This window comes from Peromyscus maniculatus, chromosome 6 (genome assembly GCF_049852395.1).
Source record: "Peromyscus maniculatus bairdii isolate BWxNUB_F1_BW_parent chromosome 6, HU_Pman_BW_mat_3.1, whole genome shotgun sequence".
NCBI classification, from domain to species: domain Eukaryota; kingdom Metazoa; phylum Chordata; class Mammalia; order Rodentia; family Cricetidae; genus Peromyscus; species Peromyscus maniculatus.
The window spans coordinates 85,625,471-85,650,772 of record NC_134857.1 but is presented as its reverse complement, the minus strand read 5'-3'; the positions used below and the strand labels follow the sequence as shown (position 1 = coordinate 85,650,772).

Here is a 25,302-nt window from a genome sequence, read left to right as displayed (position 1 = left end):
ATACTAAGAAAAGATGAGGAAAACACACAGTGAGAAGGCGGCTATCTGGAAGCCAGGAATATTACAAATACTCTGTGGTATTTGGTAATGTAAGCCTGAACAAATACATACTGTAGAGTGGTCACCCCTTAGCTGGAACATGAGAGTGATCATCATAACTCTGAGTCAATGCCTATAATATCTGTAAGTCAGCATTCCAGTTGAAGACAAAGAAATATTCACTTCTGATACAAATTTCCCCATGTTTTCCAGACCACACCAAGATCCCCCTGCCCAGGTCTTCTGCTCCTACATTTCATTTTACTCCATAATTACCTCATCATCGAGTTAGGAACATCTAAGTTAAATGGCACAGGAAGGAAAGTCTTTCCAGTATTTCTCATTCTTTATTTGTCTCTAAACAAGTTTTTTACACCCTTGAAAGTGTCTAATAAACACAAAAATGTCATGATAGACACCATTCCTGGCTTCACTAACTCCCAACCATGGGCCACTCATGGACCTCTCTACACTCCCTATACTGTACCTTTCTGATCTTAACACTGTTTCTTCACCTAGAATTCCTCCTCTACCACCTCTGGCCACCATCTAAGCCTTCTTCACCTTGAAAGAACCAGTTCAGACACTAACTTCACTATGAAAACTCCTAAAAAATCTCCAGGTGGATTACCATTTTTACCTCCCTTGCACCTGTCATCAGTAGTAATGCTGAATGTAGTACGTAGCCCCTACTGCCCTGCTATAATTATATGACTGCTTCTTAAATCTCTCTCGATGTTGTAAATGTCTGGAGGACAAGAACCGTGTCTTGCATCTATCTTTTAATCTTCGGCAGTCTGGCACTGTGCCTTGTAATTAGAACAGGCCCAATAAATAATGGTTAAAAGAATGAATGGATGAATGGATAAATGAATTTGAGAGAAACTGTCTCTGATTAGGTTGGGAACTACTTACATATAGATGGAGCTTTAATGTGCATGTGCATAAAAGAAGAAGTATGAACCTGGAATGTGTAATGAGTCTGGGGGCAGATGTCAGAAATAAAAGGCACAATAGCTTATAACTCATTCAACGGCTATGTGTTTGTTCTGACTAACAATATGCCTGAACTGTGCAGTGCTGGCACACAAAAAAGACGAGGTTCCTGCCTTCCTGGATCTTGAGTGTAGTAGGAGACAGGCATGTTAAGTGGGCACTTCAGTCTTACATTAAATAATAATTAGCACAAGTAGGTTGTTATATAGAGGAGGAGACGTTGAGGTGGTGGGGCAGTGAGAAGGAATAATCTAGGTTGAGTGGTCAGGAAAGGATTTTCTAAGGTGATGGGATTTTCAGTGAAGGTTACCTAGATTAGGGCCTGAAGGGTGAGTGGGAGACAGCCAGATCGAGAAGCAGACAAGGTCCCAAGACATGGAGTTGATGTGCACAGGAAACTGCAAAGCTGATAGGCTTGGGTGTGGAGGTAAAGGGACCGGATGGGGAAGCTTGGAGTAGAACAAGCCTGGCTGAAGTCTCTAGTTAGCAGACTGCTCAGACAAGGGTCTGGGATGCCTTAGGCCACAGGGGACGTGACAATGGAGAAAGCACAGTACTGGAAGGGTGATATTCCTTACACCCTCAAAGCTCTTATTGTTACCTGGTTTGCTGAATGTGTTTTCTTATTTACCAATGTCTTGTGATTAGAGCAAGGACTTGATTTCCAAGTCTCTACAGTACTTGGCTGATGATAGGTGCTGAGTAAATGTTTGTGGAATTAAATTCTGATGTAATGACTTCTAAATTAGAGGCAAAGATGAAGAAGGACGTGTAGAGAATGGATTCCAGGGTTTGGGCTTTGACGCTTAAAAGACTGAGATGATATTCATTGAGATGAGAAAAATGAGGAGTTGTCTTGGAGGATAAGAGCAGAAATTCATCTTTTGACAGGTTAAATTTCATAGATGCCTGTGAGATATTCAAATGGATGCCCCTATCTGAAGACATAAATTTAGATAATGCCTCCAAAGCTACAGCATTTCAAGTCACGGGGTCGTGTGTAAAGCAGGATTCCTTTACCTAGAGGCTACAGTGGTTCATAGTCTGTGCATAAAACTCACAGGGTCCATAAACTTCGATGGTAAGACATCACATCTTCACTCTTACTGACTCCTAACTACAGAGTAGTGTTCCTTTCACAGGCGTGTAGACAACGAACTATAGCAATGCAGCGTCTGTCGATCATAGAAATTACAGGCATTTTCATGTCACATTAAAACTGTCACAAATATCTCCTAAGATCATTAGTGCTAAACACTACCTCAGCACTGTAGAAGTCATTAGACTTCCTGGTAGATCTTGCTATTTAACACACTGGCTTAAAAGCACATAAATTGCCCTGGCCTAGTGGTGCATGTCCGGAATCCCAGCACTGAGGAGGTGGAAGCAGGAGGGTTGAAAGTTCAAAGCCAGTCTAGGCTACATGTCAAGACCTTGTCTCAAAAAAAGCACTATATTACTATAGTACAAGTTGACTTTTCAAAACAACACATGCTCTTTTTCATTCTACACACTGTACTTAAGGTTGTTAAAAGCATCATCGTGAGAAAGGGTGCCTAGGCATTGCCAAACAGCCAGAGAATCCCTGTTCTAGGACAAGTTGAGAGTCCTTTGGAGAAGACAGGGATTGCATTTGAGGAAGAGGGACCTATCAGGAAAGTGGGAGCTATCAGGGGTGTGAGGGGCAGATGAGAAAGGCTGAGAGGTATTGCATAGAGAATAAAGGAACTAGGTCAGGACAAGAATAAACCATAAAGACCAAGAAAAGCAGTAGATGATGGAATTTTTGCTATTTGGGGAACAAAGGAAAATAACAATCAGGTCCAGGAACTGCCCAAGGAGGGTCACAGCAGGAAGGACTAGAAAGACATGTCTGCAAACGAAGGCTGGGGTGCACTCTCGAAGCCGTGGCCTGTGATCAGCCTCCCTTGAGCTGTACACCCTGGGCCACAACCTCAGGGAGCATCGGGGGCTCTCAGACAAGGTCGAAGGATGCCAGGCAGGAATGTCAGGAAATAGATGGTTGGGGGACCAGGGATCCAGGCCCAGCCTTTGACCGACTCTGAACCTTTAGTCCAAGTACTTCCCCAGGTGAGTCTGTATCCTTATTCTGTAGCTGAGGCTTCAACTGAACAAGACCTCTACAGCTCCCTCTGATTTGAACAGAGTGGATTTGGCTACTCCTCTTTCCATTGTGATAGCAGCTGACTGGAAGTAGCTCTTCCTCTATCAACACAGCAGCTCCAAGCCTCTCTCTGTTTTCCTTTCTTTGCACTGTTCAGATGTCTCACAAACGCCCTGTGGCAATTATAGATCTGCTCTTTCCAACCCCATGTCCATCACTGAGACTATAAACTCCAAAACATGCTCTGGAGATCACACCTTACAGGTTAACTTTTTAAAATATTTATTTTTATTTTCAATTATATATACAAGTGCATATCTCTGGGGGGGGGGGTGCGTGTGAGTACAGATGCCTGGGGAGGCCAGAAGCCAGTTTCAGATCCCTTGGAGCTCAAGTTAAATGTGCTTGTGAGCAGCCACTTGTGGGTCCTCTGCAAAATCAATACATGCTCTTAACTGCTCAGGCACCTCTCCAACCCCCAGATTCACTTTTTTGTCTCTACTTCTTGGACCATTAAATATTTGTGAGTAAAATAATGAATGACAAGATTACATGCCTAGTTACTTGGTCAGCAATTAACTGATGGAGGTTAAGAGTAATTACCATTCATACTGGACATATTGTAGCACACACCTGTAATCAAAGTTCTTGGGAGATGCAAGGAAAGGAGTGAGAAGTCATCTTCAACAGCATAATGGACTCAAAGTCAGTGTGAACTATGTGAGACCCTGTCTCAAAGAGGGAAAAAAAGCAGAGATGGTTAAGTGTATCTTCATGTCTATACTAAAACTGGGCCATAGTCAGCAGGTGGTTAGCATCAGGTTTACTTTAGACTGTGTTCTTGTACTTTACATATCTATCATCTCCAAACCACAGAAGAAAACTGTCATAATGAATTCATTCTGATTCCACCATGGGGATTCAATTCCCCAATGCCCTCTCTTCTTCTTCAAGATACCAGCAGGGAGTGACTCAAACGCCCATCTCACCAGTCAGATTTCAGGGCATTAACCATCCTGTCTTCTACATGTTGTCTCAAGGGACAATAACAGAGCCTCTGACTTCCCAAGCTTGACAGCAGCTGCAAAAAGAGATCCGTACCTCCCAAGGCACATTCTCCAATCCATTTTTACCAACAGCACCTATAGGATGGTGTCCAGGCAGATTTGAGTGTTCCAGAATCCACTTAGGCTTTGAGAAGCCTCATGTCTTAGACACATGTGGAGAAAAGACTCTAAGTCAGATTATACTAACCTTTTGAAATGGTCAGAGAGGTGAACTGGGGAAATGAAGATGTCTTAGAGATTGTTTAATTACAAGGAACAGAAAGTCACTTCTAGTTACTCAGAAAGGGAGATATTTATGGTGGAGACGCAGAGAACTGGAGAAGCAAACTCTATCGTGGGGGAAGCAGAAGATAGATGGAGCATCCATAAGGATTACGAAAGGTTAAGCAAGACAGCAACTGTGGGTGGCTCTTTGGGAAAGTTCAGCAATAAAATAGAGATATGAGTCAGCAACCCAAGGGAGTGGTGGAGAAGACAAAAGTTCTCAGAATATCAGCCGAGGGATGGAGTCGCAGGAGGAGTAAAGAGGGAGAAGAAAGGAGAGGCCATGTGCAATGACTGGTCAATAAACGCTCACAAATTAATTGAAACCACCTGGGCTGGGGAGACATAGAGTGAAATGTAACTCAAGAGACTGAGAACATTTTTATTTCTGTCCTACAGTGTAGGTGACTGCTCCAATTCCTCATCCACTGTGGTCTGGCTGAGGAAATGAACAGCTCCCTCAGGCTACAGCCACTGGAACAGGGAGACATTACTACAATCCTCAGAGCCGCAGTGAGTCCATGGTGCCAGCTGCCCATGGCCTCTGCCCATCGTGAGAGCGAACAGATTGGAAGAGAGCAGGAAGTAGGCAGGAACATCAAGGATCACGTTTCCAAATTGGCATCATGAGTCATTATTGGCCAAGAAGCTAACTTTTCTCTGAAAGGGCCTCTTGCTTCTGGATGAGGACAAGATCTAGGGATGGGGCTGGAAGTTCAATAGACTTCTGCTAGTCATCACAGAGAATGGAAGGAGGTAAGGTAAACTGGGCAAGTGACACAGCCTGGAGATGCTTTGGTTGAAAGGAAGAGATGTTCACTAAAGCTAACTGGAATACAATGGAATTTATTTTAAAGACCCAGAGGGATCTCATAAACTACTTTTTATAAAAAAAGAATATATATTATATAAATAGGCAATATTTATATATATTTATGTGTAATATTTATATATAGTAAATATATATTATAGAAAAAATAAAATTATTTTAAATTATAATGAGTCTGATCAACTGATACGGTCTTGCTCTTCTTCCCTCCATCTTCTTCCATCTCAAATGCATATATTTTATATCTTCTGTTACCGTTGTCATATTTCTCTCTCCCCAGACCAGTTACTATGCTTTGTGATCTTGTTTTTCTGATGTCATTATTGCTGTTGTTTTGAAATAAGGTCTGACTATGTGTGTAGCCCAGGATGATCCTGAAACCCGTTGAGTAGCCTCAGCTACCCTCAAATTCATGGGCAATCTCCTGCCTCAGATTCCCAAATGCTAGGATTATAGGTGTGTGCCACCTGCTTTCACAAGGTGTATCATGAAAGCTGGTGACCTCCCCACACAGTTGATAGAACTTTGCAGTGAGATTGTCACTATGTTCCCTGATCAGAGCTATTTATTGGCTCAGCTAGACTAGATGTCTCTATCAATACAATTAAATTATATAGAGAAAGACACACAATAATTAGAGTCCCTTCCAGAATGTAAATGGGTTGATTTGCTAAGAATAAAGTAGCATGAGGAAAAATAGTTAGCATGCATAGTTCAGAGTGTCTGGCTCAGTGATATGCTGAGATAAACTTGATTTACCAAGTGTTATTGGAAAGTTTGAGTCTAGTCCTTCAACTTCCTTAAAGAAAACTCTGCTGAGATTGGGAGCAAGGGCAGAGAAACGCCTAAAGAACCTCTATTAGATTGTAACATCCTCCTGTGGCTTCATGCTCTTGCCATGGTCCCTCTCCATCCTCACTCCTATACTGAGAAGTGAAATATCATGTGGCTGAACTATCCAAGGGACCTGTCACTATACTGAGAGGGACAATGCTCTCCTGGGGAATGCTGGGAGTATCCACATGTCTCTTCCTGTATTGGATCAAGGCAAACTTGTCCTCTCCCTTCAAAACACAGAACTAATGCCATCTCCTTTGCAATTTCTTCTTCATTTCTCCAAGAAGCATTAGTCACGACTCTGGGAGTCCAATTCACATCTTCATTGAGCTGCATGGTCGTCAACTGTCATAAACCTGTCTCCTCCAGACTGTGACTCCCAGGGGGAGCATCTTAACATACATTCCTGAATCTTCAGACCACATCATAGCATGTCTTGAACATCTGATTAATACTCAATGAGAAAATGTCCCAGTGATTTCTGCTCCAAAACTACCTAATAACAGTTATTCTCTGGCTGAAGTTCCCTCATACACATTCAGATGTGATTCAGGATGGTTCTCAATGACTAAGGCCATTCTCCAATATTTAAAAATTGGGAAGAGGAAGGATGGAAGATGTATGGCTGAAAGGAGAATGAGCTGACAGTCTTTATGTTTCAAGGCCTTTCATGTAGAATTAAGATAAAACTTCCAATCAATGGCCATAAAGATGAAATAGATTCACAAGCTGAAATGCCAAGGAAATAGATTCTAGATCAACCACAAGAAGAGCCTACAAGGCAGTAATGTCCAAAGATGGATCTGACTAGCTCCAGAGGTAGTAAGCAACTTGTCTCAAGCATGCTGAAGAAAAATACCATCTTGAGATGGCTCATTGAACTCAATATGTTATAACTTCATTGAAAATGGCACAGTTAATCTGTTTATCATTGACAAACTTTGAAACTCGAGTGAAAAAAAATGCTATTAACTCCACAACCCAATGTAATAATGTGAATATAGACGATATCATTATATTCTTTCTGTGTATTTTAGCATTGAAATATTTAAATTTAAGCACTTAAATGCATATATATATATATATATATATATATATATATATTGCTTAGACTTTATGGTATGAGTGGATCTTTGAGTCTTCAAATCCTATAGTCCTTTAAAACACCTATTCAATGTTGTTTATGCTTACATAAAGTCTCTTAGAGCTATTGTTGTTTGGATGCATAATGATAAATACTCAGTCATATTTACGCTCTAATGACAAGTGACTCACTGCGATACAGCCAGGCACAATGGAAAGAGACCTGAGTTATAGTGTGAGAGACCTGGGTTCTAGCCTCAGATAAGATCAGAGTTACTTGTATCTCCTCTTTCCATCTTAGTTTACCCAGCTAACATGTAGGATTTGAGTGAGGTGATCCAAACCATTCTCGGGGGTGGGGGTGGGGGGAGGGGTTATTACTCCACTCATAAATGGGTACAATACTCTGACATTCACTTTGGGATTTACAAAGTGGTAAAACCAGAATCTGCTTTCTGGAAGCTTGAGAACTCATACACATGAAACAGGTAAGTAGCAGTCTAAGACCATCCATGTTGGAAAAGCCCAAAATAGTGGTAGATGCCATGTCTGATGCAGAAATTAAGCGTGGGTATACCACTTCCTGCTGAAGTGATTTTGAGCTCATGATGTATTTCAAGGAGGCACCTTCTGCATAGGGTGCTGTGATGTTTTGCCTACATTTTTTTCTTTAGGAGTGAGACCCTTGTGAGCCCCAGCTGCCAAGAATACTAACTACAGAAAATCTAGAGTTCTTGCTTCAAGGGAGCCTCCTGGCCTGAGGCATACCACCTCCCTGAGGGCAGCCTACACCCAGTGACTATCTGACATGATGAGGCTCAGCACCCTCAATTGAATTTGAAACAACTTTGAAGGGCCATGTTGATTACAAGAATATCCACAGGAAATGTTGAATGCATTTCCTCATAATGCCTACTGTATGAAAATCTCCCTCTGGGGGTGCCCGAGCTGATATACTCTAGTGATCGGATGGCTGAATACCCTAACTGTCATTATAGAACCCTCATCCAGTGACTGATAGAAGCAGATGCAGAGATCCATGGCCAGATCCCAGGTAGAGCTCCAAGAGTCCAATCGACAAGAGAGATGAGGGATTCTATGAGCAAGAGATATTGAGACCATGATTGGAAAAAGTACAGAGACAACTAACCAAACTAGTGGAAAGACATGAACTATGGACCAATAGCTGAGGAGACCCTTTGGTACTGGAGTAGGCCCTCTGGATAAGTGAGACAGTTGTTTAGATTGAACTGTTTAGGGGGGCCCCAGGCAGTGGGATCAGGACCTGTCCCTAGTGCATGAGCCCAGGTTTTCGGAACCCAGTGCCTATGGTGAGACACTCTGTGCAGCCTTGGTGCAGGGAGGAGGGGCGTGGACCTGCCTCTACTGAATGTACCAGACTCTGCTGACTCCCCATGGCAGAGCTTGCCTTGGAGTAGGTTAGAATGGGGGGTGTATTGGGGGGAAGGCTGGGGATGGGAGGAGGGAGGACAGGGGAATCTGTGGTTAGTATGCAAAATGAATAGAAAAATCTCTTAATAAAAAAGGAGGAAAAAAGGAATAAAAAAGAAAGGAAGAAAATCTCCCTCTGATAAATATCGAGGGAACAAGATAAGGAAAACTGCCTTTTTCTAAAAATGTATCCTTCTCTCATATATTACATCCTAACTGCAGTTTCTCCTCCCTCCACTCCTCCCAGTGCCCCCTCCCCTCTCCCACAGATCCACCCTTCCATTTCCCTTCAGAAAAAAGCAGGCCACCCAGGAATATCAACCAAATATGGCATAACAAGTTACAATAAGAATAGGTGCATATACTCATATCAAGGCTGAATGAGGCAACCCAGTAGGAGGAAAAGATTCCAAGAATAGGCAAAAGAGTCAGAGACAGCCCCAACTCCCACTGTTAGAAGTCCCACAAGAACATCAATCTATATAGCCATAACATATATGCAGAGGACCTAGCTCAGATCCGTGCAGGCTTCCTGATTGTTGAATCAGTCTCTGAGCACCTGAGTCCTGCTTAGTTGACTCTATGGGTTGTGCTCTTGTGATATCCTTGACCCATATGGCACCTACAATCTTTCCTCTCCTGCTGTGGATATTGCTCTGTAAAAATAAAATGCTGATTGACCAGTAGCCAGGCATGAAGTATAGGCAGGACAAGCAGAGAAGAGAATTCTGGGAACAGGAAGGCTGAGTAAAGAGACGCCAGCTTGCCGTCCAGGGAGCAGCATGTAAAGGCAACAGGTAAAGCCATAGAACACATGGCGACATATAGATTAACAGAAATAGGATGGATTTAAGTGTAAGAGCTAGTCAGTGGTAGGCCTGAGCTAACGGCCAAGCAGTTTAATTAATATAAACTTCTGATTGGTTATTTTATAAGTGGTTGCGAGGTCCATGGTGCTTTGCAGGACTGGAGAAAACTTCAGCTACACTCTCTCTCTTCAGTGGGGTTCCCTAAGCTCGCCTAATGTTTGGTTGTGGGTCTCTACATCTGCTCCCGTCAGTTGCTGGATGAAGCCTCTCTGATGACCATTGGGCTAGCCACTAATCCTATGAGTATAGAAGAGTATCATTAGTAGTCATTTCATTGACTTTTTGTCCCCTTTGGCCAGTCATGTTTGGTTCTATCCTAGGTCTCTGAGCTATCCAGCCTCTGGGTCCTGGTGCTCCAGGCAGTGTCAGGCATGGGCTTGCTCTGGTGAAGTGGGTCTCAAGTTGTCACTGGTCGGCCACTCTCACAAATCCTGTGCCATCTTTACCCAAGCACATCTTGCAGGAAGGACAAATTGTAGGTCGAAGGTTTGTGATTGAGTTGATGTCCCATTCCCAAAACTGGAAGCCTTGCCTGGTCACAAAAGATGGCCGATTCAGGCTCTGGATCCCCCACGGCTAAGGTCACTCACTCTCACAGATTCCAGGGAGTGTCCGTTGCACTGGGTTTTCACATCACCCTCAAAATGCCCCCCAAAGCCAGTCCTTTCTCCCAGTACTCTCTCCTTCCATCCCCACCCCTGCCTGAACCCTCCTGTTCCTATCCCCACCCATCCCCAGCCCACCGACAAAATCTATTCTATTTCCCCGACCAAGGAGAGCCATGTGTTCCTCCCACCTCCCTCTTGAGCCCGCCTTGTTAATTACCTTCTCTGGGTCTATGGATTGTCGCATGATTATCCTTTACTTAACAAACATTATCCACTTATAAGTGAGTGCATACCATTTTTGTCTTTCTGGGTCTGGGTTTCCTCACTCAGGATGATTTTTTTCTAGTTCCATCCATTTGCCTGCAAATTTCATGATGTCATTTGTTTTAGTAGCTGATTAATACTCCATTGTATTAATTTCCATTGTATAAATGTACCACATTTTCTTTATTCATTCTTCAGTTGAGGGACATCTAGGTTGTTTCTAGTTTCTGACTGCTATGAATAAAGTTGCCATCAACATAGTTGAGCAAGTGTACTTGTGTTAGGATGAAACATCCTTTGGGTATTTTCCCATGAGTGGTATAGCTGGGTCTTGAGGTAGATTCCTAATTTTCTGAATAACTGCCATATTGATTTCCAAAGTTTTCACTCCCACCAGCAATGAAGGAGAGTTCCCCTTGCTCCTCATCCTTTCCAGCATGAGCTGTCACTTGTGTTTTTTATCTTAGCCATTTTGACAGGTGTAAGATGAAATCGCAGTGTTGTTTTGATTTGTATTTCCCTCATGGCTAAGGATATTGAAATTTCTTTAAATGTTTCTGAAACATTTGAGATTCCTCTGCTGAGAATTCTGTTTAGATCTGTTCTCCATTGTTTAATTGGATTATTTGGTTTGTTGATGTCTAGTTTCTTGAGTTCTTTATATATTCTGGATATTAGGCCTCTGTCAGATGTGAGTTGATGAAAATCTTTTCCCATTCTATAGGTTACTGTTTTGTCCTATTGACGATGTCCATTTTCTTACAGAAGCTTTTAAGTTTCATGAGGTCCCATTTATTAATTGTCAGTCTTAGTGTCTGCACTATCAGTGTTCTGTACAGGAAGTTGTTCCCTGTGCCAATGGTTCAAGGCTATTTGCCACTTTTCCTTTGATCAGGTTCCATTTATCTGGTTTTATGTTGTCTTTTATGTCTTTTATTCACTTGGACTTGAGATTTGTGCACAGTGATGGATATGGATCTTTTTGCATTCTTCTGCATGCTGACATCCAGTTAAACCAGTACCATTTGTTGAAGATGCTTTCTTTTTTTCTATTGTATATTTCTGGGTTCTTTATAAAAAATCATGTGTCCATGGGTGTGTGGATTTACATCTAGGCCTTTGATTCTATTCTGTTGACCAAGGTGTCTGTTTTTATACTAATACCATGTGCTTTTTATTACTATAGCTCTGTAGTACAGTTTGAAATCAGGGATAGTAATACCTCTAGAAGTTCTTTTATTGTACTAGATAGTTTAAACTATCCTAGATATTTTTATTTTTCCATATGAAATTAAGTATTCTTCTTTCAAGGTCTGTAAAGAATGGTGTTGGGATTTTGATGGGCATTGAGTTGAATCTGTAGCTTGCTTTTAGTAAGATGGCCATTTTTACTATGTTAATCTTACTAATCCATGCTCATAGGAGATCTTTCCATCTTCTGTTATCTTCTTCAGTTTCTTTCTTCAAAGACTTGAAGTTATTGTCATACAAGCCTTTCACTTGCTTAATTAGAATTACCCCCAAGATACTTTATATTATTTGTGGCTATTGTGAAAGGTGTTGTTTCCCTGATTTCTTTCTCAGCCTGTTTGTCATTTGTATATAGGAGGGTTCCTGATTTTATTATTTTTTTTAGTTAATCTTATATCCAGCAACTTCGCTGAAGGTGGTTATCAACTGTAGGAGTTCTCTGATGGAATTTTTGGGATTGTTTGTGTATACTATCATATCATCTGCAAATAACAATACTTTGACTTCTTCCTTTCCAATTTATAACCATTTGATCTCCTTTGGTTGTCTTATTGTTCTAGCTAGAATTTCAAGTACAGTATTGAATAGATATGGAGACAGTGGACAGCCTTGTCTTGTTACTGATTTTAATAGAATTGTTTTGAGTTTCTCTCCATTTAATTTAATGTTAGCTATAGGCTTGCTGTAAATTGCCTTTATTATGTTTAGGCATGTCTCTTTTATCACTGATTTCTCCAAGGCTTTTATCATGAAGGGGTATTGGATTTTGTCAAAGGTTTTTCAGCATCTAATGAGATGATAATTTTTTTTCTTTCTGTTTGTTTATATGGTGGATTAAACTGACAAATTTTCATATGTTGAACCATTCCTGCATCTCTAGGATGAAGCCTACTTGATCATGGTGGACAATTTTTTGATGTGTTCTTAGATTCAGTTTGCAAGTATTTTATTGAGGTTTTTGTTGTTATTGTTGGGTTTTTTGTTTTGTTTTTGTTTTTGTTTTTCGAGTCAGGGTTTCTTTGTGTAGCTTCGGAGCCTGTCCTGAAACTCATTCTGTACTCAGGCTGGCCTTGGGCTCACAGGGATCCACCTGCCTCTGCCTCTCAAGTGCTGGGATTAAAGGTGTGTGCCACCACCCAGCTTATTGAGTATTTTTTGCATAAATGTTCATGAGAGAAGTTGGTGTATAATTCTCTTTCTTTGTTGAATCTTTGTGTGGTTTAGGTATTAGGATGACTGTGGCCTCATAAAGTGAATTTGGCCATGTTCTTCTTCTGTTTCTACTTTGTGGGATAATTTGAGGAGTATTGTTATTAACTCTTCTTTTAAAGTCTGGTAGAATTTGGCACTAAAATTGCTAGCCCTGGGATGTTTTTGGTTGGGGGACTTTTAATGACTGCTTCTATTTCTTAGGGGTTATAGCTCAATTTAAATTGTTCATTTAATCTTGATTGAACTTTGGCAAGTGGTATCTATCAAAAAATTGTCCATTTACTTTAGATTTTCCAATTTTGTGGAGTACAGTTTTTAAAGTATGACCTAATGATCATTTGGATTTCCTCTGTGTCTGTTTTTATGTCTCCTTTTATTTCTGATTTTGTTAATTTGGATATTCTCTCTCTACATCTTTTAGTTAGTTTGAATAAGGGTTTGTCTATCTTGTTGATTTTCTCCAATAGCCAACTCTTTGTTTCATTGACTCTTTGTTTCTATTTTATTGCTTTCAGCCTTCAGTTTGATTATTTCCTGCCATCTGCTCCTCTTGGGTGTGCTTGCTTCTTTTTGTTCTAGAGCTATCAGATGTGCTGTAAAATTGCTAGTACAAGATCACTCCAATTTTTTTATGTAGACACTTAGTGCTATGAAATTTTCTCTTAACACGGCTTTCATTGTGTCTCATTAGTTTGGGTATGTTATTATTAATTTTCATTGAATTCTAGGAAGTCTTCAACTTCTTTCTTTATTTCTTCCTTGACCCAATTGTCATTCAGTATAGAGTTGCTCAGTTTCTGTGAGTCTGTAGGCTTTCTGTTATTTCTTTTATATGGTGGATTACATTGTTGTTGAAATCTAACTTTAATCCCTAGTAGTCTGATAGGATACAGGGGGTTATTTCAGTTTTCTTGCATCTGTTAAGACTTGCTTTGTGACCAAGTATGTGGTCAATTTTGGAGAAAATTTCATGAGGTGCTGAGAAGAAGATATATTCCTTTGTATTTGGGTGAAATGTTCTGTAGATATCTATTAGATCCATTTTGTCCATAATATTTGTTAGCTCCAATGTCTATCTATTTAGTTTTTGTTTGGATGACCTGTCTATTGGTCAGAGTGGGTATTGAAGTCTCCCACTATTAATTGTGAAGGTAAAAGCATGATTCAAGCTTTAGTAATGTTTCTTTTACAAATGTGAGTGCCCTTAAGAGTGGGGCATAGATATTGAAAGTTATCCTGATAGATTTTTCCTTTGATGAGTATGAAGCATTCTTCCCTGTCACTTTTGGTTAATTTTGGTTTGATATCTATTATGTTTAATATTAGAATGGCTACAGCAGCTTGCTTCTTAGGTCCATTTGCTTGGAAAAATCCTTTTGCAACCTTTACTCTGAAGTGATGTCTATCTTTGATATTGAGGTGTGTTCCTTGTATGCAGTAGAAGGATGAATCCTATTTTTATATTCATTCTATTAGCCTATGTCTTTTTATTGGGGAATTGAGTCCACTGATACTGAGAGATAATAAGGATCAATGATTGTTAATTCCTGTTATTTTGTTGGTGGTAGTGGTAGTGTGTATTTGTGAGTACGTGTTTGTGTGTTTCCCTTCTTTTGGTTTGTCTGGTGTGAGATTATTTATTTCCTATAGTTTCATCCATGGGTATAGTTAACCTCCTTGGGTTGGAGTTTTCTTTCTAGTATCTTCTGTGCAGCTGGATTTGTAGATTGATATTGTTTCAATTTGACTTTATTATGGAATATCTTGTTTTTTCCATCTATGGTGATTGAAAGTTTTGCTGGGTGTAGTAGTTTGGGCTGGCATCTGTGGTCTTGTAGAGTCTGTAGCACATCTATGCAGGTCCTGGCTTTTAGAGTCTCCACTGAGTATAATTCTACTAGGTCTACTTTTATATGTTACATGCTCCTTTTCCCTTGCAGCTTTTAATATTCTTTCTTTGTTCTGTACACTTAGTGTTTTTATTGTTATGTGTAGAAGTGAATTTCTTTCCTGGCCTAGTGTATTTGGTATACTATATGCTTCTTGGACCTTGATAGACATTTCCTTCTTTAAGTTAGGAAAATTTACTTCTATGATTTTGTTGAAAATAGTTTTATGCCTTTAACCTGGCTTTCTTCTCATTCTTCTATTTCTATTATTCTTAGGTTTGCTCTTTTCATGGTGTCCCAGATTCCTGGATGTTTTGTGACAGAATTTTTTTAAATTTAACATTTTCTTTGGTTGATGTATCTTTTTCTTCTATCATCTCTTCAACACCTGAGAGCCTCTCTTCCATCTCACATATTCTGTTGATGCTTATGCCTATAGTTCCTGTTTGTTTACCTAGATTTTCCATTTCCAGATTTCCCTCAGTTTCTGTTTTCTTTATTGCTCTATTTTCATTTTCAGGTCTTGGATAGTTTTATTTGTGCTCTTCAATTGTTTGTTTTTTCTTGGCTTTCCTTAGGCGATTTGTTATTTCCTCCAATTTTTTGTTTGTCTTTTCCTCAATTTCTTTAAGGGGTTTATTCACTTCCTCTTTAAGGACCTCTATCATTTTCATAAGGTTGGATTTAAGGTCTTTTGTAGCTGAAGTTTTCTCCAGTCCTGCCTGGCCCACAGTCAGGACAAATCTCTCTCACCCGCCAGTACTGCAGCTGCTCAGACTCAACCAAGTAAACACACAGAGACTTATATAACTTATAAACTGTATGGCCATGGCAAGCTTCTTGCTATCTAGTTCTTCTATCTTAAATCAACTCATTTCTATTAATCTATAAGTTGCCATGTGGCTTGTGGCTTACCAGTATCTTAACATCTTCTCATGGTGGCAGCTGGCAGCACCTCTCTACCTCAGCCTTCCACTTCCCAGAATTCTCTTCTCTCCTTGTCCTGCCTATACTTCCTGCCTGGCTACTGGCCAATCAGTATTTTATTTATTAACCAATCAGAGCAACACATTTAACATACAGAACATCACACAGCAGTCTTTTTCTTGTGCTTCAGCTGTGTTGGAATTTTCGGGGCTTGCTGTAGCAGGATAGCTGGGCTCTGGTGGTACCATATTACCCTGGCTGGTGTTGTGTTCTTAAGCTGGTGTATAGGCATCTGGGTTTGGGGTGATTATAGGGCTAAGTGCTGATTTATGAGTTTGTTTTTGTTGAATGGGTGTTTGTTCCTTGGATTCTGTTTCTCTTTGGTCTTTTGGTCTTTGTGGCCTGGAGTTCTGGCAGTCAATGTGATGTGACCTCTGGTCCAGCAGGGAGTCTCTATCTGAGTTGGAGGCTGGGACAAGGTGATGAGGAGGGGAGGGGGATTGGGGATAGTGGTAGGGGGCACTGAGAAAGTAGAGAGAGTCCAAGGGTGGGCCACCTATATGGAGTTCTGGTGGCTGGTCAGGTCTCTGGTCCAGCACAGATTCTCCACCTGAGTTCACCTACCTGTTCTTCTGTCAGATGTGGTCTGTTCTGTTTGGTGTGACCTGCACCTTAGCAGGAAATGTTGGGGGTGGGGCACACTAGCAAGTTGGGGGCAGGACACAGTGGATGGAAAGGGGTGGCAGCAGATTGGATCTTTGGGAACCAGACCCAGAGAGTGGGAGAGTTCCAGGGGCAGGTGTGCAGCTTACCTGTCCTTCCTTTTGTTTGTCATAAATTTTAAAGAAAAAAAAACAAACAACAAACCCACAGATCTAAGAAATTCAGTAATTCCTAAGCTAAAGAGGCATTTTTAAAAAACCACAAATGTCATAGTCGGGGTGTGGAGAGAGATGGTGGAGCAACTAAGAGCGCTCACTGCTCTTGCAAAGGGCCCAGGTTTGATTCCCAGCACCCACATGGTACTTCACAGCCAATGTAAGAGTTCCGGAGAATCCAATGCCTCTTCTGACCTCCACGGGCTTCTGAACACATGTGACGCACATATATACTCAGGCACACAATTATACACATAAAATAAGTATATTAATGTCTTAATAATCAGACAATTACAGTGGTACCTGTCTGTAATCCAGCACTCAGGAAGTGGAGGCAGGAAGATTGTTGAGTTTGCAGTTAGCCTAGGATACACAATGGGACCCTATCTCAAAAAGCAACCAAACAATTATTGAAAACGAATAATAGAGATTATAAAATTTTAAAAGTAAGTCAAAGAGAATAAGAGAACCTACATTACCTAGAATAAGAATTACAACAGATTTTCCAGAAGAACTGATGCAAGTCAGAAGATGGTGGAGTCGTATCTTAGGAAAAATAAGTCACCCTGGAATTCTATACAGAAATAGAATACGATTTAACCAAAAAGGCAAAATAAAGGGTTTTCAGGTATACAAAAAGAGATAATTCATCACCAGCAGAGAAGCATTTTAAGACACTAAAAAAAAATCTTCAGATGGAAGGAAAACAATGCAAGATACAAATCAGGATCAACAAAACTATGGAGAACACCCAAAATGGTAAATGTAAGAGGAGTACAAAAGATGCCTTTTCTTAGTCTTAAATCTCTTCAAAAGATAATTGACGGTTTAAAGCAAAAATATTAACAATCCATTTGAAGGATTTCCAATGCATGTCTAAGTAAAATGTGTAACAACAAAAACACAAAGGCTGGGGGGTCGGGGGAGAAAAGAAAAAGAGGACCATACGCTATCATACTGTTCTCACATAAAATGTGTACAGGGTATTATTTGTAATGCATAATAGCTGAGCTGTTTTAAGTTACTACTATTTATTTAAACAATTACATACTATTATCCCTGGAACCATGAAAAGGCCAAAGTAAAAAGTAAAACAGGTAAGTCTAAAGGAGATAAAGGACTGAGGAGATGACTCGGCCACTGAAGTGCTTGCGTGCAAACCTGAGGTCCTGAGTTTGATCCAATCACCAGGTAAAATCTGGGTGTGGTGGAGCGCATCTGAAATCCCAGCACCAGGAATACCCTGAGGCTTGCTGATTGTCTAGTCTAGTCAACTGGTGAGCTCTAGGTTCAGTGAGAGACACTGTCTCAAAACCCAAGATGGAGAAGCAATTGAGGTTTCACATTCACACTTCTGTATGTGCTCATATGCACATGAACACATATACAGGCACATGGACACAAAAGGAAGACAGAGCAAAATCCTATAAAACATGCAGTTAATAAACTAAACCAGTAAAGGTGCCAGTGGAAGGAAGCAGCAAGAATAAGTGTGTTGAATGGAAAGCATGCAATGTAAGGCAGCCCAAATATCTGTAATCACCTTAGAAATCAATCGTGTATGGGACTGAGGGAAAGTCAAGTGCTTGTTTTGCAAGCACAGGGGCCTAAGTTTGCTTTCTAGCAGCCACATTAAAAAGCTGGCATGGTGGCATGTACTTGTGATCCCAATGCTGAGGATGTGGAAACAGAAGGCTCCTTGGAGCTCACTGTACAAGCATGATGACATGAACTTGGGTCCCCAGAAGGACAGAAGGCCCAAGTTTGGTGGTGTGCAAACCAGCACTGGGAAGACTGAGCCAGGAGTACCTCGGGGTTCACTAGCCAGCCAGTCCAGCCTACCTAGCTTCAGGAAAGTGAAGTTTTGTCTCAAAGGAAGAAGATGGTGTTTCTGAGGATGACATCCAAGGTGTCCCTGTGGCGACCACACACATGTGCGCCTGACACACACCCAAGCATGCACACACATTTAACACACTAAATAAATGAATAATAGGCAAAGACTTCTTTAAAAGACAAGGTTGTCAGATTAAATTAAAGTGTTAGATATTAAGATAAAAATCACAATTTTGTCTTCTACAAACTTTCTGAGAAAAGGGAAGAATTTGTTGACGGAAGATCTACTTTGCAAAAAATGGTAAAAAGAAGTTCTCAGGGACAAAGAAAAGTCCCTAGGTCAGAATGTTGGATCTACATAAAGAAAAAGCATTAGAGAAAAAACAAGTGAAGACACAATAAAATACTTCTTATTCTATCAAGTGTAAGAGACTGATGATCATTCAGAGCGGTACTTGTATCAGTGAACCGGGTGATTACAGCTTAAGATAAGCAAAATGACCCACACGATGATAGGAGGGATGGAAGCATTTGGAAGTACCCTATTATAAGTTACCCGCACAGCATCCAAGATGCACTGTGGTGTTATTTAGAAGTGTAGTGAGAGTAGCTGTAAATGTATATTGTAAAACTCTAGGGCAACCACTAAAATTTTTTAAAAGAAATATTACTAATAAAATAAAGGGGAAAGAAAGTTGAAATTTATGAAATGCTTCTTAACTAAAGAAGGCACAGGAAAAATAGAAGTTCTTTTTCTTAAAAAATGAAGTTTCTTATGTCTTTTTTTACAACAATTAAAATAAATAGTCAAAGAACTGGACATGATGGCACCTGGCTGTGATACAAGCACACAGGAGAATGAAGCAGGAACCACAAGTGGAAGGGTCAATATGGGCTACACAGAGGGTTTGAAACCATCCTGGATTATATGATGAGACAGATAGGGAGGGAGGGAAGGAGGGAAGGGAGGAGAATGCTAATATGAATTAAACAGAAGTAGCTATCCTAATTTGAAACAGTAGGTTTCAGAACATGGAAAATCATCAGTGATAAAGACATCAATTAATCAAGAAGCTCTAACAATAATACATACTTACCTAGCAAAGACAGAGCTCTAGAATACAGGAAGAGGAAGAACATTGCAGGAAGAAATAAGCACAGAAAATAAAGACACCGCAGACATGACCCACAACCTTAGGCAACTTGACCAGACATTGTGGAATGTCCTAACAGCAGAAGACACATTCTCTTCAACAGCATATACTAAATACTTACTGAGGTAAATCATGTTTGCACCCATAAAACAAGTTTAATCAATTTAAAGAAGCTGGAGTCACGCAGGGAAAGCTCTCTGACAACAGTGGACGTATAAATATCAGCAATAGAAAAAACACAGAAAGGAGTCAAATACATTGTAGATATTATTTTAAGGTGTGTCACTTTTGTTTGTGTTGCATTTGTTTAGCTCTGTGAAGCTGTGTTACTTTTCCTGTCTAAAACACCTCTTGGTCTAATAAAGAGCTGAACGGTCAATAGCAAGGCAGGAGAAAGAATAGGCGGGGCTGGCAGGCAGAGAGAATATATAGAAGGAGAAATCTGGGAAGAAAAAAGAAGAGGAAGCTGTAGCCAGAGAAGGAGGAAGACTTCAGGGGGCCAGCCACCCGCTACACAGCAAGACATGGAGTAAGATTAAGATTATAGAAGTAAGAAAAGGAAAAAGTCCAGAGGCAAAAGGTAGATGGATAATCTAAGTTAAAAAAAAAAAAGCTGGCTAGCAACCAGCCAATTAAGGTCAGGCATTTATAAGTAAGAGTAAGCCTCGTGTGTGATTTATTTGGGAGCTGGGTGGTGGTACCCCAAAAGAGCAAAAACAATCAACAACACAAATTAGTTTGGAAACTAAGCAATTTAAATAATCTGTGGGCCAAAGCATAACTCACAAAAGGCATTAGAAAATGTTTGATTAAAAAACTAAAGCACAATATATTGAAATTTATTTTTAATCAGGGCTTACAGGGTAATTTGTAGCATTGAAACCTTATATCAGAAAAATAGAACGGCTTAGAGCCAATTACCTAAGCTTCCCCATAAGAAACTAGAAAATTAAAAGCAAGCCCAGAGCAAAAGGAAGTAAATTGTAAAGACAAGAGTGGAAATCAATGAAAGAGAAAACAGAAAATAATAATGAAAACCAATACACCCAAACTTGTTTCTTTAAAAACATCGGTAAAAGTATACTCTCTTAAACTAGATGGACTGATCAAAGAAAAAAGTGAGAGGAAGTGGGGGTTAGAGAGAGAAAGGGAACAAGAGAAAAGAGAAGCAACTAGCCAATGGCATCACAAACAAGAGCACAGGCATGGATGTTATTGACAGTGAGATGAGGCTAACTGAACAGTATAAAAACGTTCATGCCAATAACGCAATTTAGAAAAGACACACACATTCCATTAAAAGATGCAAACTATCGAGACAAAACTCACTCAAGAAGAGTTAGCCTAGGGATGTGGGGATGCAGAGTGGCTTGGGAAAGAGGGCTGGGGAGTGGGAGGAGGGAGGGGGGGTCTGTGGATACATGAGAAGTGAGTAGAAAATTTCTTAATAAAGAAAAAAAAAGAGAAGAGTTAGCCTAAACAGCCTTATATCCATAAAAGAAATCTCAATCCAGACCTCTCCATAAAGAGATCTCTGCGTTTAAATAGCTTTACTGAGAAATTTTACCAAAAATTAAGAAATATATATCTATTGTATGTAAGCTTTACACACACACACACACACACACACACACACACACACACACACACACACACACATATACACCCCTCCAAACTCTTTCTCTTAAGTCCAACCTTACCCTGATCCCACAATAACACAAATGGCAGAATATTAAACTGCAAATTAATTTCCACAATGAATATAGACCAAAAACTCCTTAATAAAACTTTAACAAATTGGAACCAGCAAAATATATAAAGGTTAATGCACAATAACCAGATGGAATTTATCCCCAGACTACAAAATCAGATTAGCATTCAGTTATCATATGAATAATCCATAAGAAAAAAATCACTGTCATCTCAATAATTATAGAAAATCATATGCCAAACTTCCAAGCATCCACTTAAGATATAAATTCTCAGTCACTATGGAGTTCTTCAGCCTGAGTAGGGGATATCTATGGGACATCTATAGCTAATGTGATAATACTATTCTAACGCTTCTCTTCTACGTTTGGAAACAAGACAAAGAGTTCACCTCTTTACTCCCATCAACACAGTGCTGGAGGCTAGTCAGCTATGGTCAACATAAGTAAATAAATGGCAGATAAACAAGAAAAACAGAAATAAAAGTCTTTATTCTCAGTTTTACCTCCTTCAAGTTTCTAAGTCCACTGCCTGGATATGGAAGACTACGGAAAGCAGCGCCTCTGTGTCCTTTGCTCCACGTCCCTCCGTTCACACCAGAGAATTCTTTAGACTGGCCTTCTATCAAGATGTCATAGTTTGGGATTACAGAAACTCTCATAGCTGGAAAGAGGGTTCTGTACAAGCATGAGGATCTGATTTTTGGACCCCCAAAATTAACATAAAGCCCAGGTTTAGTAGTGTGTACCTGTAATCTCTGCCGCTGGCAGACCAAGACAGGGAGATCTCAGGGGGTCATTAGCCAGCCAGTATAGCCAATTGGCGGCCTCTAAGTTCCATGAAAGACCACACACACACACACACACACACACACACACACACACACACACACACACACACACACACACACACCTCAATAGAATAACCTGTAAAGAAGGCACTGCCTGAGAGGACTTACCCATTTCTCTCCCTTCAACTCCGCCCCCTCATTTGCATGAGTCCATATGATTAAAGGGTCTATGCTTCGACCTGGTTATTTCCCCTTCCTGAAGCTGAAGAAGGAGGGTGGTGACAAGTGTTTCCTAACAAGCTATCCCTGCTGGCTAAATTCTCTTCCGACCTGGGGTGAATTCAGAGAAGAAGCCCAGAGGCTCAGCCTCCTGGAGTCTTTGCCTCCAGCTTAGGCAATAGGAGTCATCTGTGCCAGAAAAGCATGTGGGTTTGGAGCCAAAGCTTTGCAGCCATATAGCTGAGCATTTCCCCTCTTGCCCACAGCATAAACACTACAGAGCTGCCAGTGGCGGCAGAGAAAGCCCAAAAGTCAGAAAGCTGGGTCTCTCTCTGTCATCTCTTGCTGAGTCTTCTACTTAGCAACTCGGTTTGAACTTCTTCCTGGTGTAAAAGCCAGAGGCACCTGGCTTTCTTATAGATTTGCCCCGGTGTAGTGCAGAAGAAAGGAGAGTGGGAAAGCTAGAAAGCTTTAAGCAATCAAACATCACATATGGAGTTTTGTTACACCAGCACAGCCACTAAGTCCTCCCAGGAGTCTCCTTCTCTGCCCTCAGTGTGAGGGGCAGCTCCCTAGGTGCCATTCCAGGGACAGCTGCCTTCAGCAGAGTAGGCTGTCGGGGTGGGAGAGTCGCTCCCACACATGGGACAGCATGTGTGAGGAAGTGACAGGACCTAATGAGCTTGAAGGGAATATTTAAACTGCTAAACAAGATAGCATATTTACTACTGTGTTTATCCCTAAGCATTCGCAATAAAAACCAGAGTGATGGCATTATGTGATCCCCCAGTGGCATGTACTTGGAAGCTCTTCTTTTTTCAGCCAAAATTGATTTGGGGTTGCATATAATTCTTCCTTTCAAAGAGCAATTGAAAATCTGGATAGTGGAAGCAGAAGAATGGGCCGGAGCTGCAAGCATGGCGGGGAAGACAGTTCAGCTGCTCCTGAAAGATGGAGGAGACCGCCCATCCCTCCCTGATGTGCTCAGGCAGAACCGAGCAGTATGGCGTGCTAGAAAGCACCTCCGCTTCGAAGCCAACAGACTTTGACTTTAACTCTGGCTCCATTGCCAAACATGAGACCTTAGGAAATTTATTATCTTGCAACCTCACTTTGACCACCTTTAAATTAAAGCTATCAATACTCACCATAATGAAAGTATCATAAAGAATGGATTAAAAAATTCATGTAGATTCCAGTGAGTGTGTGCCACGTACACAACACATATCCTGGAAGCGCACATCTACCAACACCATCAGAATAACCACCTACAGGGAACTGTGGATTTTAACAAATGTCCACACTTCTCTTCTCTCCATTCTTCCATTTGAGCCTCATAAATTTTGTCCTAAAGTTACCAGTAAAAAATTCATCTCATCTGCACTTTAAAACCTCTAGAGAACTCACAAGTCCTCAGCACACCCGTCTTCCAGACTGATAGAAAGCTCCCTCTAAAGAGAACCATCGCCTGACTTGCCAGGGCACAGCATCTCTCAACCAGCTGCTAATAGAAAAAATACCTTGGAAGATGTTGGCTGTTGCACAGAAAATGAAATGAAGTCTTTGATTTCCGTTCCTGACAGTATTTCAGAGCAGATACTTTGAAAAGCTACTGAGGTACAAAGAACACAAAGGCTGTGGGAAACATTTCCAATATGTTTTTGAATTCACAGAGCAAAGGAGAGGCAGAGTGGCAGTCAAGAAAATCCCCATAAACCAAAAATGACATGAAGCACCAAACCAGAGATGTGAGTACTGAGTACTCAGATGCCCTGAGTACTCACGGCAACCTGGCGCGTCCCTCTGAAGGGGCTTTTCCTGGAGAAAAGGAATGAAGCCCAGTGTCCATGTGACAGGCAGGTGAATCTGAGATCAAGATTGGCATGGAACCTTTACATAGTTCCACAAAGAAGTGATGAGGGAAAAGCACCCGCCCACAAAGGGACGCAGGGAAATTGGCCTTAGTCTTAGGCGTGAACAGTGGTCATCAGCTTTCACAGGTTATGTTTGGAATTTGCACATCACTGTCCAAGTCCATCTCATTTTTGAGGAAGAGCTAACATCAATGCTCCTCAAACAGTTCCACCAAATAGAAGGAAAGGAAATGCCCCCACCTCAGGCTTGTTACGGATTTAAGCTGCTCACAACCCCCTGATTCCTTCTGGTCACGTGCATCTAAAAATGTATTCATTTCTTCTAGTTTTTCCAGGTTTGGAGACTAAAAGTATTTAAAATAGTCCCTAATGATCCTCTGGATTTCATGTGAACCTTTATAACGTTGTCTTTTTCATCTTTCACTTTATTAATTTGAGTCTTTTCTCTCATTCTTACAGTTAGGTTGGCTAATGGCTTGATAATCTTGCTTAGCTTTTCAAAGAACTAAATCTTTGATTGGCTCTATGTATTTTTCTTCTATTTCAAATTCTTTCATTAATTTCTGTTCTGATTTCCACTACATCTTCCCATGTGCTGTTTTGGGGGTTAGCTTTTCCTTAATTTGCTAAGACCTTAAGGTGGATAATTTATTACAAATCTGTGTGTGTATCTGTGTGTCTGTGTGTCTGTCTACCTGTCTGTCTACCTGTCTGTCTATCTCTCTCTGTCTCTCTGTCCCTGTCTCTCTCTGTCCCTGTCTCTCTCTGTCTCTCTCTGTCTCTCTCTCTCTCTGTCTCTCTCTCTCTCTCTCAATGTAAGCACTACACCTACAAACTTTCCTCCTTAAACTTCCTTTGCTGTATCTCTCCGGTTCTAATAAGTTGTGCTTTTGTTTTTATTTAATTCTAGGAACTCTTTATTTTCCTCCTTGATTCTAGGAACCCTATTTTCCTCCTTTATTTCTTCAATGGCAGATGGTTCATTCTAGAGTATATGTTTCTCCAGGTATACATGTAGTTTCTCTTGCTCCTTTCTAATTTTAACCTCTGTAATGTGATAAGATACAAGAAATTTTCTTGACTGTTCTATAATTATTAAGGCTCACTTTGTGGCCAAAATATCATCTCT

At 40.6% G+C, this 25,302-nt stretch overlaps 1 long non-coding RNA gene across 1 annotated transcript in view; it reads right to left on the bottom strand.

The window, feature by feature from the left end:
- Positions 1 to 21,880, bottom strand: part of LOC143273945 (uncharacterized) — a 35,091-nt gene extending 13,211 nt beyond the window's left edge. Inside the window, exon 1 of the long non-coding RNA XR_013052283.1 lies at positions 21,796 to 21,880. This is a non-coding gene — a long non-coding RNA (uncharacterized LOC143273945). The remainder of the gene's footprint in view (positions 1 to 21,795) is intronic.
- Positions 21,881 to 25,302: the final 3,422 nt, after the last annotated feature.